Source organism: Phalangium opilio, unplaced genomic scaffold, assembly GCF_054372755.1.
Source record: "Phalangium opilio isolate 3A_F unplaced genomic scaffold, DU_Popi_V2 ptg000048l_1, whole genome shotgun sequence".
Lineage (NCBI taxonomy): Eukaryota > Metazoa > Arthropoda > Arachnida > Opiliones > Phalangiidae > Phalangium > Phalangium opilio.
The window spans coordinates 3,978,696-3,995,745 of NW_028324170.1; the positions used below are offsets into that span (position 1 = coordinate 3,978,696).

Sequence of the window (17,050 nt, forward strand, 5' to 3'; positions counted from 1 at the left end):
TAGAATTTAGTCCTGAAAAATTCATGGAAATTTCATTGGAAGGTACACTATTAGCTATGAAAATTGTGGATTATTTGTGTGGTTTTAGAATTTAGTCCTGAAAATCATAGAATAAATAAATATATCCATAAATTTCATGGAAAAATACAGGATTAGCCCTGAAAAATATGGATTATTTGGTTGAATTCCAAATTAGTTCTAAAAAAATCATGGATTATTTGGGTTGTTTTAGAATTTAGTCCTGAAAATCGTGGAATAAATAAATTTATCCAGAAATTTCATGGAAAAGTACAAAGTTAGCCATGATAATTATGGATTATTTCAGTGGTTTTCAAATTTGTCCTGAAAATGATGGATTATTTGCTGGGTTTTGAATTTAGTCTATTATAAATGCATTGAAAGGAAAAATATGAATAAATTAACAAATTCTGTCTCGCTTAAGGGAAAACGAAGTATGGCAAGTGTTCAACCTCTTTAAAAATATCTCTATCATTTAGACTAAGTTTTTATGGCGCATTTTGATCATCAAGTTTTTGTATGAATTCTTCTCTCTCTCTGTCGGTAACGGGTTTTGTTAAAACGAAACTAGAACCTCAAGAATCCATCGATAACTCGTTACTATAACATTTTTATTTTTTCCCCCTCAACTAAATATGCAATAAACCATGGACATTGTAATCCCAAAGAGGACTAGCAAAGAAGTAAATAATATTTGGCGACCAAATTTGCTTACGCAGTGAACTTAGGGGGAGGGACTACATTATTTACTTCTCCTTTGCATAACACGCCTACCTTTAAACATAAATAGCATTGAAATTAGTAGTTAATTTAGAATATACTACCGTGGAATATTTTTGTATGGACAAAGCAGCCTATAACCGAGTTTTTCTCATCCCTTATAGTCCAATAAGTTTTTAAGGTCCATGAATAAACATAAGATATCCTTGTCTGACCACAAAGGAGGATGGGGGGGGGGAGTTGTAGTTTAAGAATGTAGTCTAATATTTGAACTTTGATAATAATCTGTTTGGTTAAACTTGGACTTGTTAAAATTTCTCAAGTCGAACTATATATTTATTATTATTTGAGATTCGTGAAATATTTTGGTTGATTTTTCAAAAAGGGTTGTCACGTGGGTGGGAATACGAGATACGAGGGTTTATTCCATCAACAACAACCCAAAAATAAATGTTTAATCTTTGATGAATATGCAACGTCATTTGCTTACCGAATATCTGTACGATCTAGTTTGAAAGTTTAAAAACGTGAAATTAGAAATATAAATTTTTTGAAAAATATAATTTCTCGTGAAATCCCGGAAAATTCAAGGATTGTTATTGCTTCGTAACTTCGCTATTAAACTCGAGGAATTATTTTTTCTCCGAAGTCAATGAAAATACCATGAACATAAGCCAAATTTAGCAAACTTTGAAAGTAACGCGTTGGATTTCTGGAAAATGTAAGAGACGCTGTGTCTACGGCTCCAACTTTAAGATCAGGGTCGTGGAAAATCCCATGAAAACACCTTTAAAATCAGTGAAAATACCATGAACATAATCCTCAATTAATATTGAACAATACATAAGCCATATAGCAAAATTAAAAGTAACACGTTGGATTTCTGGAAAATTTAAGAGACGCTGTGTCTCTCTAACTCCAAATTTAAGATCAGGGTCGTGGAAAATCCCATGAAAACACCTTGAAAAAGAATGAAGATACCATGAACATTATCTTCAATTAATATTGAACAAAACATAAGCCAAATTTAGCAAACTTTACAAGTAACTCGTTGGATTTCTGGAAAAATTTAAGAGACGCTGTGTCTCCCCAACTCCAACTTTAAGATCAAGGTCGTGGAAAATCCCATGAAAATACCTTAAAAATTATGATAAATTAAAAATTCAAACAATGTAAGCCTAATTTAACGAGAAAAAGTAGACAAAATAGCGCCTAGTTTAATCAACCGTTAAAAATTGTAGTTTCCGTTGACTTAGCTAAACTTCCTTTCGTATTTTCTCTAAAAACCTTTGACCACAATTTTATATGCATATTGCGAGCCAAGGCTTAAAGAATAAAAACTATAGACGCATCTTGAATATATAAAACCATCTCGAACCCGGTTAATACTAACGTCACGAAAGTGGCCTTATAGAATGCTAAATAAAACCTTACAGGTAACTCAAAAATATTTTTTCGAGATCGTTGATAGTGAATATATTCGATAGCTAACCCTTTAAAAGACATTACATAATTTTTTTTCTCTTTAAAAATCCCTATGGCGATGTATTGACTAATGGCAGATCGTACCTTATAACTGTATGATAAAATAACACGGGATGCCATTACAGTTTTCAAATCTCTCTTATCGATAGCAAACCAGTTCTAGCGCATCATCTGAATAAAAAAAAAGATATCAATTAACAGGAATTTTAAAGGGCTGGTGTAATGTTACCATTCATCCCCCCCCCCGGGTCTCATGCTTTATGACGCGTATCATATTTGAAAGCGGTCCTTTAAAAAATTGCCATTAGCATTAGTTACGCGGGTGTCGGAAACTCGCCTATTAGTTACGCTCTTTTGCAGTCATGATTTTTAAGCATTTACTGTCTTACCGAGAAATCTCTATCATTTCATGATTCATTTTGATACAAATTGTTAAGCGAAGTTCAAAGGGTTATTTTCTCAACTTTGAACTGAAGGGGTGGGGGGCTAGAGACATTTTCTCCCCCTTCTCAGCTTAAACTTCAGGACAGTGTTCTTAGGCTCTCTGTGCGTCATGTCTGTCTAGTACCGAGTGAAACTGAATTGCTTGCCTAAGTTTGCTCTGCAAGTTCATGAGTTACCAAATGGCCTAGCAACACTGTATGGGAACTTCATTTTCTCCGCCGTCTCTCAGCTTCAACTTCAGTGCAGTGTTGTTAGGCCCTCTGTAATTCATGTTGGTCAGGTACTGAGTGAAACTGAACTCTCTGCAATCTCTGGACTCGCCAATGGCCTGACAACACTCATGGGAAAGGCAAAACCCCTTTTAGTTGAACGAAGTCATAAAGTTGGTTAAGATTTCAGGTGATTCATGGAACTAGGGTGAAGATAGAGTTGGTTTTTATGTGACTCGTGGAACTAGGGTCAAGATAGAGTTGGCTTTTATGTGACTCGTGGAACTAGGGTCAAGGTAGAGTTGGTTTTTATGTGACTCGTGGAACTAGGGTGAAGATAGAGTTGGTTTTTAGGTGGCTCGTGAAACTAGGGTCAAGGTAGAGTTGGTTTTTATGTGACTCATGGAACTAGGGTCATAATAGAGTTGGTTCAGGATTTTACTTGAAAATAATAACTTCGCATTTTTATTCAAAGGTTATTTACTGTAAATCCTAATTTATATAGACACTAGTGTTTAGGGTCATTAGATAGAGGAGAATTTGGGCTACAATATTCTTAAGGGATTTCCCTTAAATCATCGTTGACTCAAAGATACAATGTATCAAAGTTGAGGCTCCACAGTGACGAAAGAAAACCTTTTTTTTCTTTCTTTTTTTTTCTTTAAAGGTGGTTATCGAAGCGGGCAATTTCGATTTGATTGAATTACCTACCCATTGTTCTCTCTCGCTTAATTAAACATGCTAAAAACAAATAGATTGCTAGTCAATTTAAACGAGGGGCCAATTTATTCCCTAATTATTTCCCAATTATTTCAAGGTCAAGTTCGTTTTTTCTTCCAATATTTTTTAAAAACCAATTTTCTTGCTTGAAATTTTTGTAAAAGAAGGGAAAGAAATTGTTATGATTTTATCGGAGATTATATATATATATTTTTGAGCCATTTTGCTGCTGCAGTTATTATTAATGATTCACAAGTTACGTGTATTTCTTGAAGACGAATCGCGCTCTTTTTTGCATAACTCGAGCTTGCTGTAGCGTGACGTGAAAGCTACATGATGAGCAAAGATGCATGGGTTCGAATATGTATATCTATATGTTCAATATACAAGTATGTATACATGTATATATATATATATATATATATACAGGGTGTTTCTGATAAGTCTGCATCCATAAATTAAGGGGGATGTATTTTGGGTGCACGATTTCTATCTGTATTTTTGTCCTAAGGGACACTGTTTTCGAGTTATGATTTTAAGAGTGTTTTAGGGATGACCCCTTAATTAAATTAGAAATCGTTGTCTTGTTTCAAAATTAAATTTAAGGGGTCATCCGTAAAATACTGCATCCAATCTTAACTTGAAAACATTGGCAAAATGTAGTTAGAAGTTACATTTTCGACTCAAAAATTGATTTCCCAAAGAAGATCCCCCTTAATTTATGAAAGCAGACTTATCAGGAACACCCTGTATTATTATATTATGTACCAAAATCAAAGATACAGCCTCAAAAGGTAAACTTCTACCAAGGCTTAAGAATTTTGTTGGGACTTGGGAAAAGGGTCAAAAATGATTCCGAAATACAGCATATTTTTTATATTAAGAGTTTAATGGTTTTTATTGGTGAAAAATATCCGAAACTATCTTCTTTTTGGAGTGTAGTTATTAGCCCGGGGAAATGAAATACCTTAGTAATCTGAGAGGTATAATTTTCAAGAAATCAGAATTTGTTACATGTAAGCCGTTAATGACGTAAGATAGACGTCACTTAATATTAAGACATCTGTCTTTCTTTTTTTTTCCTTCTATTTTAATCGATCCATTTTTGATTAATTTAACTTTACGCTATTGTAATATAAAACGGGGTTCATGTTACTCGGTGAAATTACTCTATTGAATCTCGACTTTCTTATGGCATCTTCAAATTTTATCTTAATTTAGATATGAGCCAATTAAATAAAAGGAAAAAATTTAACAATTATTTCTATTTCCTCGAAACATCCGTGATTAATTATTTAATCATTAACTCATCCCCTCTAATGAAGTTTTAATTATCTGGAATTATAATTAGCGGATAACGTACGCACGCCATGCCAAACGCGAGCGACATATCTGATTTATAAAAATTTAAATTTCAAATTTATCTTAAGATATTAATTCTCACGGAATAATTAACGATTTGTAATTAGAGCACGCGGTGCCCATTGTTAAATTAAATCCAACCCCTTAAGTAACATTTTAATTAGAAACTAAATATATTTTTCTGGTATTTATATAAAATTATTTGAAGCCTCAACGAGGACGATGATCTAATTAGAGGGATATGTATTTCTCCCCGTCTCTTAATGAGATGCTTTGCTAATTGTTTTAAAGATGAAATTCTAATTTTTGAAAACAACACCTGAAGGGGCTTACGAAAACTCAGAACTTACTAGAAAGCTTTAACTTATCCACTTCAATTAAGCCTAATATAGTTAACTATAGCTAAGGTACTTAGAAGAGGTTCCTTTCCAGACGTTAAATATTAAGTGGTCTTTGAACCCAACCGCGTGAATTCACACATCTGCATTTGTTAAGTGTTTTTTTTTAATAGAAACTAACGTTTTTTACAAAATTAAATTTCAATTAAATTATATTACGGTTAATCATACACATAAAATGTTACGGGTTTAGACTTGGACGCTATTAAGAAGCTTATAAATGGCTATGGGTTCGCGGACCCAGCTTTGAGGAACACAACCAAACCATTTCTAACCCTCCAACCCCCCTTTGGGGTTACTGGTATCTAGAGATGGGCCGATACCAATTCAAACCGATACCGATATATCGGTTTAGCCAAATATCGGTACCGATACCGATATGGCATAAGTATCGGCCCATCTCTACTGGTAATAAAAATATTCAGTTTGGTCAAATTTGGTAACCACTGAATAGTTAAATACAGTGGTTTTTAATACCTTAATTTCTGTTGCTTTGGTTGATTTCCATAGTTTTGAAGTTTTGAACTCAAAAGTTGGTTTATATTTTGACCCTAAACTAAGTTTTCAGGTAAAACAATGACAAATTAGTTCAACCCTTCTTGACAGGTCGTAAGCAAAAAAAATTTAAAATTTCAACTTTAGGTTATGGACTTTTATTTAAAAATACAATATTTTTGAACCTAAAAGAAATATTTATATATATATTTGAAATTTAATCATAGACATAAGAATCTAATATATCATTATCAAATCGTCAAGTGCTATATTTCATATTTATCTTTATGATTTTTTTTTTTTCAAATATTTTTTAAGCCTAATTGGGCTCATTGACGTCTTCTTAACAATTTTTTTGCGGGTGAAATTTTTAAATTGAGGGTGGTCCAAGTTCCTCGCTAAAATGCCCCGAGGGTTGCTAATCATTACGTGATCCGAAAGAAGAAATCTAAAAACCCAGCGAAAATGTATTCTGAAGTCTAGAATGTTATTTGAAGTTTTTCCACTTTCCGACAAAGCTATAATATAGTTCGGAGTCTTAAAAAAGAAAAGAAAAAAAATAAATCTAGTTGAATATTCAAATTAAGAAGGATGTTAGTTTTAGAAGATTTAGTTGGACCCCTTGGGCTTTCTTAACATGACAATTTTATATCGTGGAAGCTAAGGCACTTAGCGACTTAATAACTACTTGAATGTGATTATCCATGGGTGCATTTCAACATTATTTGCGAATATTTTCACGTAGTTGCGGTTTAGACCTAAATTAGAATGTCATTTAAAAACGTGGGGGGGGGGGGGGGTATCACGCTGTATAAGACTTTGGTGTTACAAGTGTTTAAGTTTTTGCAATTTAGGATGATTTCTAAATTTAGTTGTTCGAGAGATTTCACTTAATTTCGTGAGATAACGTGGATGTTTCCCTTAAATTGGGAATATTTCACTTAATTCCACGAGATTTCACTTTCACTTAATTCCACGAGATTTCACTTAATTTCGTGGGGTTTCGTGAAATGTTTCTTTACTTCCGCGAGATTTCACTTAATTTCGTGGGGTTTCGTGAAATGTTTCTTTACTTCCGCGAGATTTCACTTAATTTCGTGGGGTTTCGTGAAATGTTTCTTTACTTCCGCGAGATTTCACTTAAATTCATGATATATCGTGGAATATTTTCTTTAATTTCATGAGTTTTCACTTAATTTCAACGTATTTCACATAAATTCACGAGTTTTCACTTAATTTCACATAATTTCACGAGTTTTCACTTAATTTCGACGAATATCGCATAATTTCACGAGTATTCACTTAATTTTGACGGATTTCACTTAATTTCACGAGTGTTTTTGGAATTTTTCTTTCAATGTCAGTAAGATTATGTTAATCTTTATGGAGAGAATGTTACATTTGGAACATACTCCTTATTTACTGAAGCCCTGTTTAATATTGTAACCCCAAATAATTTGCCTATATACAGATAATAGATAAGCGTCGTTTGTAGAGAAATTGGCTCGAATCCAGAGACTCATATATTACTGCGTGTTATATAATCACGTAAAGATAAAAATAATGATACACCGTATTGGTCCAAAATTACCCATAATATTATATAGTAATTGTTTTTATAAAGTTATTACATGGGCGACACAAAATCTACAAAATTTATACAGAGTGGAAGAGATCAAATAATCAAAAGCTCCACTTGACCCGGACGGCAAAGACCTTAGATGCAATACAGACCAAAGTGGACTGGCAACTTTTAAGCCCCCGTCCAGCGTCTTTGAATATTCAAGTACCGGATGTTATTGCAGCTACTTCTGTCACTCTATTCCTTGGTAGACACGTGGTTATCTTTGTCTAATTTCCACTCCCCCTTTCCATAGAGGATATACAGTAAAGCGGACCATGGATTAACTAACATGGTAGCATAAGTTTATAAGATATGTTCTCTAAGTATGAATCACACTACCTACACTTCGTAATGCTAGAGACTTACAGCTCGAGCTAGTTCGAGAACGACAAGCGAGAATTGCATGACTACACTCGGTTTAGCAGTCCATCTTCCTATTTAGTCTGTACTAAACCTTTGACAGCATCTCACCATGATACTGTCGCTTCACGATAGTCTATGACCCACGTCACTTCATGACAAGCTCTCATTAACTAGTGACAAACTTATGGAACATATCTTATAAATTTATGATGGTAGTTAATCCATGAGCAGACGACGTTTTTCAACCAATAAGGATATTTCTTGTTCAGAAAGCAATCAGCCAATTGGAAAAAACCGGAAATTAGTGAAGTAAACGTTTTGCGAGATATTTCCTTCAAGTGTCTCCTCCTCTACTGTATATTCTCCATGGTTTAAATTAAGCCTTGGTCCGATCTTTTCCACGCTGTATATTTAAATTACCTGCTTCACGAATTTAGAGCTTCCGTTTTCTTTTTAGTTTTTAAACCGAGTTACATCCTTGAATTACGCAAAAATATTCACAAAACATTATCAGGCAATTTTGTCTTACACGTATTTTGAAAATCGCGTTTACGTTTAACCGCACCGGCACTGTAACGAAAGTTAAATCCAAAATAGGCTTAAAAATCAACAGCCTGGAACGAAAATTCTCTGCAAAAAAAAAAATTTCATCTACGATATGATCATGAATTAATTTAATCATAACTTGAAAAAAAAAACCAAAAATAAAAAACAACAAAAAACCAGAGAATTAACTCGACAGTGATAGTGATGCGTGTATAATTTTGTAAAGCTAATTTGCATAATACGAAACATTTTGGGTTTTTATTTTTTTTTGGAATAAATTAAGGAAATTAAAAATAAAAATGGCTCAAAATATTTTAACAGGAGCGGAAATTGAAGGTTAAATTTTTGACGCGTTTTTTTTTAATTTTTTAACATCTGTTTAATATTAAAATTGAATTTAAATATTAAATTTAATCATGATAGGATGTTTAGTAGACAAATAATTAAGGGTGTGTCCCGCCTAATTAACACGTCGTCATTTATTAATTTAACTGTTCTAATTAATTACTCAGGCTTGTTATTAATTATTTATTAGTTGTTGATTTTTTTGGTCTTGCCAGAAAATGTTATTTTTTTATTTTAATTTTTTTAAAGGGAATGTTACCTCTGAATTTAAAATTGTCTGTTTATTTTTTTGAGTTTTAGATAAATTGAGAAATCTGTGTTTAGACTAGTTTCGGAATTTTCAATTTGACTTTTACAGGAGGAGACTGGGTTCAATATCGTGTCCCCGCATTTTTATATATCGTGAGTTGCCAGATTCAAAAAGAGACCACCTCTAGACAGTCAACATTTTTTTAAGGGTTAGGGTTATGCGAGGAGATAACCACACAGACGATTTTTCGATAAATTTCTTTATACTTACTATATCTTTTTAAAAATATTTTCATTTACTATTTTTTTCTTTTTTTAAAAAAAAAGTTCGCAAAGAAATTTAGTCAGCATCTTTTCCTCAAAGGCATAAAAAGAAAAAAGAAAATTCATGGGAAAGTATCAGTTTTATAAAAGGATATTGATTCCTCATAGCTAACCTTTGACCCCGTGTATATGTCTGCTGGGTCAAATTAATAATATGGCCCCCGTTGCCAAATTCGTGCTGGATGGGTGGGTTTTACTCTCAATATTCAATTATTGAACCTTGAAATAAGTTTAATATTATGTCTTTCAAATATAACGTTTTCCAACTCTAATTAAAGTAAATATACAGGGTGTTCCTGATAAGTCTTCATTCATAAATTAAGGGGGATGTTCTTTGGGAAATTTGAGTCGAAAATGTAACTTCTATCTCCATTTTGCCACAAGGGAGTTAAGATTGGATGGAGTATTTTACGGACGACCCCTTAAATTTAATTAAAAAACTAAAATACAATATTTCTAATTTAATTAAGGGGTCATCCCTAAAACACTCTTAAAATCATAACTCGAAAACAGTGTCCCTTATAGGTCAATCAAAATGGAGATAGAAGTTATAAATTTTCGACTCAAAATTGATTTCCCAAAGAACATCCCCCTTAATTTATGGATGCAGACTTATCAGGAACACACTGTATATTTACTTTAATTAGAATTGGAAAACACTCTGTAGATAATATAAAAAATAATATACTGGCTAAAGAAAGCACGGTGTAATAGTGTTAATATAATAAATTTAGTTCAAGAATTAAAAAAAAAAGAAACCGGAATTCTTTAAGAATCTTTAAACTTAGTTTCACCAATATTGATCCATATCTTTTAAGATCCCCCAAAAAACCAGAACAGAAATATTTGAACCTTTTCCGCCCGCTCCACCACGCTGTCTCGAGTCATGATAAGCTTAATTCCTTCCCTCTCTCTCTTTCTTTGGCCATAGCAACAAATTTTCTGCAAAGAGTAAATTCCTGGAAATGTCAGGTTTTTTTTATACATTGACGCCTAAAAAAACCCTTAGTAACAAAAGGGGTTTAACACTGAGATTCGGAGCGTGCAGACGACACGACGTTACGAATAGGCTTAGATCAACGGCTTTAGCAACGCTTTAATCTAGTTTCAGCTGAAACAAAGTTGAACTACCCGTCGGAGAGTGGGAGAGAAAAGAGAGAGAGAGAAAGAGAAAGAGAGAGATTGAAGGAGAAGAACCGTTTGGATATGTCAAAATTTGTAGAATCTCTTTAATCAAGTTGCAACTGTAACAATGTTGAACTATTAGAGACTTTAGAGTACTGAAATAGAGGAATAGTGGATTGGAGTGGTACGCGGAGAATTAGACAGGTGCCTTGAGAAATAAGAGGTACGGGGTAAAGTGTGTGGAGCTACGGGGAAAAGTGTATAAGTGTACGGGGAAAAGTGTATAAGTGTACGGGGAAAAGTGTATAAGTGTACGGGGAAAAGTGTATAAGTGTACGGGGAAAAGTGTATAAGTGTACGGGGAAAAGTGTATAAGTGTACGGGGAAAAGTGTATAAGTGTACGGGGAAAAGTGTATAAGTGTACGGGGAAAAGTGTATAAGTGTACGGGGAAAAGTGTATAAGTGTACGGGGAAAAGTGTATAAGTGTACGGGGAAAAGTGTATAAGTGTACGGGGAAAAGTGTATAAGTGTACGGGGAAAAGTGTATAAGTGTACGGGGAAAAGTGTGTGGAGCTACGGGGAAAAGTGTGTTGAGCTACGGGGAAAAGTGTGTTGAGCTACGGGGAAAAGTGTGTTGAGCTACGGGGAAAAGTGTGTTGAGCTACGGGGAAAAGTGTGTTGAGCTACGGGGAAAAGTGTGTTGAGCTACGGGGAAAAGTGTGTTGAGCTACGGGGAAAAGCGTATAAAAGTACGGGGAAAAGCGTATAAAAGGATTAAAAGTACAGGGAAAAGTATTGAGAAGTACATAGAAAGGTTATGAGAAATATGGTCTGAAATAGTGAGAGAGAAACTAGTCAGCCACCGTGAATTATGTCAAAATCCAGCATCCCTTTAATCCAATTTTAAAATGCAACAAAGTTGAACTCCGCGAGAGATAAATGCAGTGAGGAACGCACGGGGTTATGTCAAAATCTATTTATAGGCTAGTTTTTTTGGGGCTGAAATGTTTTGGCAATGATTAAGACACTTTATTACGCAAGAACCACCACCATCACTACCACTGCAGTTTAGGTGGCTGTCGAGAGCCGGGTGAACACACCTGTGTTTAGTTTTTTTTTTTTTTTTTTCGAGTCATATGGACCAGCCAAACTTTCGCATCTCTGGGAGAACCTCTACCAGAGAGTCTGTTGCTAGAAGAAGAAACATCCATAGAATGTCAATCTATTTTAAATCTACACCGTGAGGATAAGCGGAGGAGCCTTTTGAAATTAGAACGAGTTCGTTTACCTTTTGGGATCTCTCGAGAAACTCTTAGGCAATTCTCTCTCCCTCTCTCTCTCTCTAGTTGGCAACCCTGCATAACAGAGCCTGAGAGAGAGAGAGAAAGATAGGTCTGGATCTAACAGACAAGGTATAATGCCCAAAATATGCAGACTATCCCAGGATATCTTATAGAGGGGTGTGTATGTATGCATCTTCGGGGAAAGAAGAAATTTACATTTCGTGCACGCTTGGTTATATCAGGGATAGATAGACTTTTTTAAGACGGAATTCCCAACGGTTAATATTTACTTCAGTCCGACTCATAGACGAGTACATAGCCCCTTCCTTCAACACGTAACCAAAAAATTAAATTTTCTTATTGGCTCACTAAAACTACGTATTGGTGACGTTGCTGACAAGGAGGGCCAATAATACGTAATTCCTGTTTACATCTGTCGCTATGACTACGACCCCTCTTGCGTTGTACCAGAGCCCACTCGATCCGCGCTCCCGGACGCTGCGCTGCTCGCGCTATATAGCGCGAGCAGCTTACGTCGTGATGCGCGTGATCGAGTGGGCTATGGTTGTACAGAAAAGCATCTTTACAGGGGTTCAAAATGAAGCTGTCTAAAAGCAAGGGCACGGAAATTATTCGGGAATTGTTTTTAATAGCAATTAAGAGGTAGGGAATTTATTGCCGGTGTTTTGGATTTGGAGTACATCTGTAAAGGGTGAAAAGTGTTCGCTAATTCTTTCTAAAGCCAATCATGTCTACTATCCTCATAATTTTGTAAGCGAATTTGATGAAGTTAACCAAGGCTTAGTGAATGGCCAGGAGTTTTGTGAGCTTAGTGTTTTGTTAAAACCTGTTCGTGTTGTAATATCTATGAAGGCTTTTAAAGCATCACTACAACTTCATCAAAGAGAAATAAATCGTATTTCAAAATGTGTTTTGATTTCAAGCCCTATGTCTTGTGTTACTTCCATTTTTAAACAATGTTCTTTCAAAAATTACAATCGGAGCCCAATCCATTCCAACTTGGCAGACGACGTTTATTTGACCCGGATATACATACAACGCCATAATGAAAATAAGACCCGCCTCTTCTTTCATACCCCCCCCCGTCACGGGTAAGGGGGTCGTGGACTAGGACGCGCACCCGAATAACCCTGTTACCCATTCCGTCTTAAAAAAGTCTATCTATCCCTGGTTATATCAAATGTATATAGAAGTAACCCAAAGTGAACTTGGCCCTGTAGATCTATGAAAGTCTGAAAACTTTAGGTATGGGTCCAGTTTGATGTTTCGATGTAGCGTAATGTGTTGGTTTAAACTGTTCGTACAAACCTGGAAAATCTCTGAGAACCTATAAATATCAGCATAAGTTTATAAGATGGTCCATAAGTATGACACTTTGTATACAAGTTCGTAATGCTAGAGACTTACATCTCGAGCTAGTTCGAGAACGACGGAAGCGAGAATTGAAGTCCTACGCTCGGTTAATTTTGCAGTCCATCTAGGTCCTATTTCGTCCTGTTTAGTCTGTACTAAGACTTCCATTTTCCTATTTAGTCTGCGATTACTAAGACTTTGACAGCGCCTCACTAGGCGTCGCTTTACCTCGAATCTATGACCTACCTCACTCACTTCGTGACAAGCTCCAGTTTGTAACCAGTGACAAACTTATGGCCAACATATCTTATGAACTTTAAACTTTTGATATCAGAGAAATAAATTCACTAAAAATTCAGATAAATTTTGCATTTTTACTGAGAATTATTGTATATTAATATTTGAAATAATATTTTTTAAGCGTATATTTCAAAAAGTGTTAGAGAAAAAAAAACCTTTTAAGGGGGCCCAATTATTAAAGCCTAAACACAAATGGTTGACGGTTTAAAAACTTCTAAGAATAAGAAGGTTAATAGAGAGTTTAAGAAGCCTGTCCAAGACTTTGCATACTTCATTTTCTTTAAATGTAGTTCTGAGTGTGTGATTACGAATTCTTTTTTATGCCCATGCCGTCAAACTTCAAAGAAAGAGCAACGATAAACGTTGACGGACACGTCTTCTTAAACTTTCTAATATTCCCAAACGCTTAAGAGTGAGATAAAAAAAACAACCGTCTTTTAAGATGTTCCTCGAGATGAAAATGGATATGGTAGCTAGTACGGTTAGCAATAAGAGTACCACCGTGCCTCTTAACTTGTCTTGCGACATACCAGACAGTTGGGAACTTGGTTGGTTGGGGTTAAGCTCTGTTAAATTCAACGGATATTCAGTTAGGAAACCGCTCGTCTACTCGCACCTTAGCATATCGAAGGGGCCCGTCTAGACAATTTAAGATTTCCCTTATGTCGTCTAAAGGATTGAAATAACGACGATACGTTGGCTTATTTTTTCATAGTTAGTGCGCGAACAAGTGTTGCCAGTCATTTCTGAGCGCAATTTAATCTACAACAACAGTTTGATAAGCTTGTAGAATTCTGTTCGATTCAATCATTCAGTGATCATTCAGTTTCAGTCTGATTGTATTTAATACCAAAATTGTTTTGGCAACGTCATCTCGAAATCCTCTGTTAATATTTAGGGTCTCCAGTGTTGCCAGACCGTTGATGAGGCTGGAGACTGAGGAGATAATGGTTAGCAGCTCAGTTCGAACCAGTATACTTGACTAACCTGTATGCCTCACCAAAAGGAAAGGCCTGACAACACTGCGTTGAAGTTAATATTGAGAAAGAGAGGGGAAATTATTTTGCCACTTTTAGTGGAAACTATATACAGTATTGGCATTCCAAATTATTTACCCATAGCGTCTAATAAAGCAAAGGCAAGGATCTGTCATTATTATGTCTTGCATGTTTTTTTTTAATATTATACAACTTTTTTTACAAAAAACTTGAATCAAAATACGTTTGGTAAGAAGGTTTATGGTTATATTGTTAACTGAAGTGTGTTTAAACGTTGCGTAATACACGACGATAAAAGGGGGCGCTTTAGAGGGGAGACCCATTCACTATTATGATGAAGTATATGCCCCACCATAGTAAGACGATCTAGGCCAATTTTTTTTTCTTTGGGGGGGGGGTACGCGGTGTGAACCCCAAAAGTTGAATTCAATATATTATTCTACTTTTGAGGGGTTGTTTTTTTATATAAGCAACCGTTGTATGTATTGGGGACCCATCTTAAAGGGGACCCCATTCTGAAAGAAAAAAAGTGGAATATTTATTTCATTATACAAATTCTTTCAATATCCCTTTAAATATATTTTAAAAAAAAATAAATCGATTTGGTAAGTGATTTATTACATAAGTAGAATCGATTTTCAGTTTTTTTTTCTTCCAAGGGATTATCGAGTAATATCGATATTTATCACGCCACGCCCTTTATCTTTAGAAAGGAGCGCGAAGGTCAAATTTTATGTTAATGTAACATGATTTTTATGTTATATATATAATTTCTTTAATAAAATAAATTTAATAGAGTAAAATTCAATAAAGTAAATAAAATATGGTAAATAAGATAAGTAAAATAAGTTAAAGTAAATAAAATAACGTAAGTAAAATAGTGTAAATAAAGTAAATAAAATAAGGTAAATTTAATATGTTAAATAAAATAAGGTAAATTTAATATGTTAAATAAAATAAGGTAAATTTAATATGTTAAATAAAATAAGGTAAATTTAATATGTTAAATAAAATAAGGTAAATTTAATATGTTAAATAAAATAAGGTAAATTTAATATGTTAAATAAAATAAGGTAAATTTAATATGTTAAATAAAATAAGGTAAATTTAATATGTTAAATAAAATAAGGTAAATTTAATATGTTAAATTTAATAAGGTAAATTTAATATGTTAAATAAAATAAGGTAAATTTAATATGTTAAATAAAATAAGGTAAATTTAAAATGTTAAATAAAATAAGGTAAATTTAATATGTTAAATTTCATAAGTTAAATTAAATAAGGTAAATTTAATATGTTAAATTTAATAAGTTAAATTAAATTAAATAAGGTAAATTAAATAAGTTAAATTAAATAAAACCAGTAAGAATTTTATTATAGATGATCTTTTTAAGTTTCGTTTGATAGCTTTGAGTTATTTTGAAAAATTAATAAAACATTTTGATTTTTTAAAAGCTGACCATTTTTCAACTACACCTCTGTAAAAAATTCGATTCAACGTACCTGTTTAGTACAGTCGTAGGCAGGGTGAACCCTTGTACGCTATTAACATCGATCTAAACCCGCTAGTATCCGATCACTGAAGTTCCATAGGATAGATGCCAATCAATTTATCTATATATTTTTTACTTAAAAGATGAAATATATTAGACTTAATTCAATCACTACTCCTTAAACTTAAATTTAAAAATCTATTTTTTACTCCTAAGACAAGACAAGATGATAGATATTATAAATATATACATAAATTTAAAAAAGAAAGAAGAAATATTAAAGTATTTCCCAGTATCTCTTGTAGAAACAAAATTAAAAAATTCCAAGATATATTTTTATATTCACATTTCCCAAATTATGTATGGCCACAACCTTAAGTAAAAACAACCAAGATTTCTACGTTATTTTGTAAGCAAGTAAATCCCTCGATATGTTGTCATCATGGCCTTATCTTTGCAAAAGAGAAAAAACCCGTAATTTAACCATACCACAAAAATATATTGATTATATCTATGTATATCAATATAAAAAAGGGTTACACCGCCTTGAGTATAGAAATAGAATTTTTTTGGCGTCAATTTTTTTTCTTTAGTATATATCCATCTAATTTCGCTCCTGGGCTTCTAGGAATCACCTGGGTGAGGTATTTCGGGTGTGGTGCCAAAATCTCACTCTTTTAAGATGGGCCAATAAACTCCAGACCCTTCTGATATAATACTATAGATATATTTGCATCTCCTTCGAAACATTTCGGGATCTTCTAAGACCACCACCATCCAACATTAAAACCCCTTTGTTTCTTTAGTCCCGTCTTTTATTGATGATGGAAAGTATTACCATCGCTGTCGTCGTCGTAGTAGTAGTAGTAGTAGTAGTTGTTGTACTAGTCATTGTTGTTGTTGTTGTAGTAGTAACAGTAGGTTATGTTTTCGTTATTTTGACTTTTCCCGGCTCCCAAGTTTTTGGGATCTTTAGAAAGGGTATATTGTACTGCGTAGTTTAGCTTAGGTTAGGTAAGGTTAAGTTGAAGTAGTTAGACTGTTGTAGTGGTAGTAGTAGTAGATTGGGCTTTCGTTATTTTGACTTTTCCCTGCACCCCAGTTTTTGGGATTCCGTCCTTAGAAAGGGTATTTTGTACTGCGTAGTTTAGTTTAGCTTAGGTTAGGTTAGGT

The 17,050-nt window shown here is 33.8% G+C and overlaps 1 long non-coding RNA gene across 1 annotated transcript; it reads right to left on the reverse strand.

Annotated features, from left to right (window-relative positions):
- Positions 1-12,907: 12,907 nt before the first annotated feature.
- On the reverse strand, positions 12,908-14,288 carry LOC149673790 (uncharacterized). The gene is made up of 3 exons (XR_016366916.1): positions 13,333-14,288; positions 13,141-13,267; positions 12,908-13,060 (listed from the first exon to the last, which is right to left on the reverse strand). It is a non-coding gene; the product is annotated as an uncharacterized LOC149673790 (long non-coding RNA).
- Positions 14,289-17,050: the final 2,762 nt, after the last annotated feature.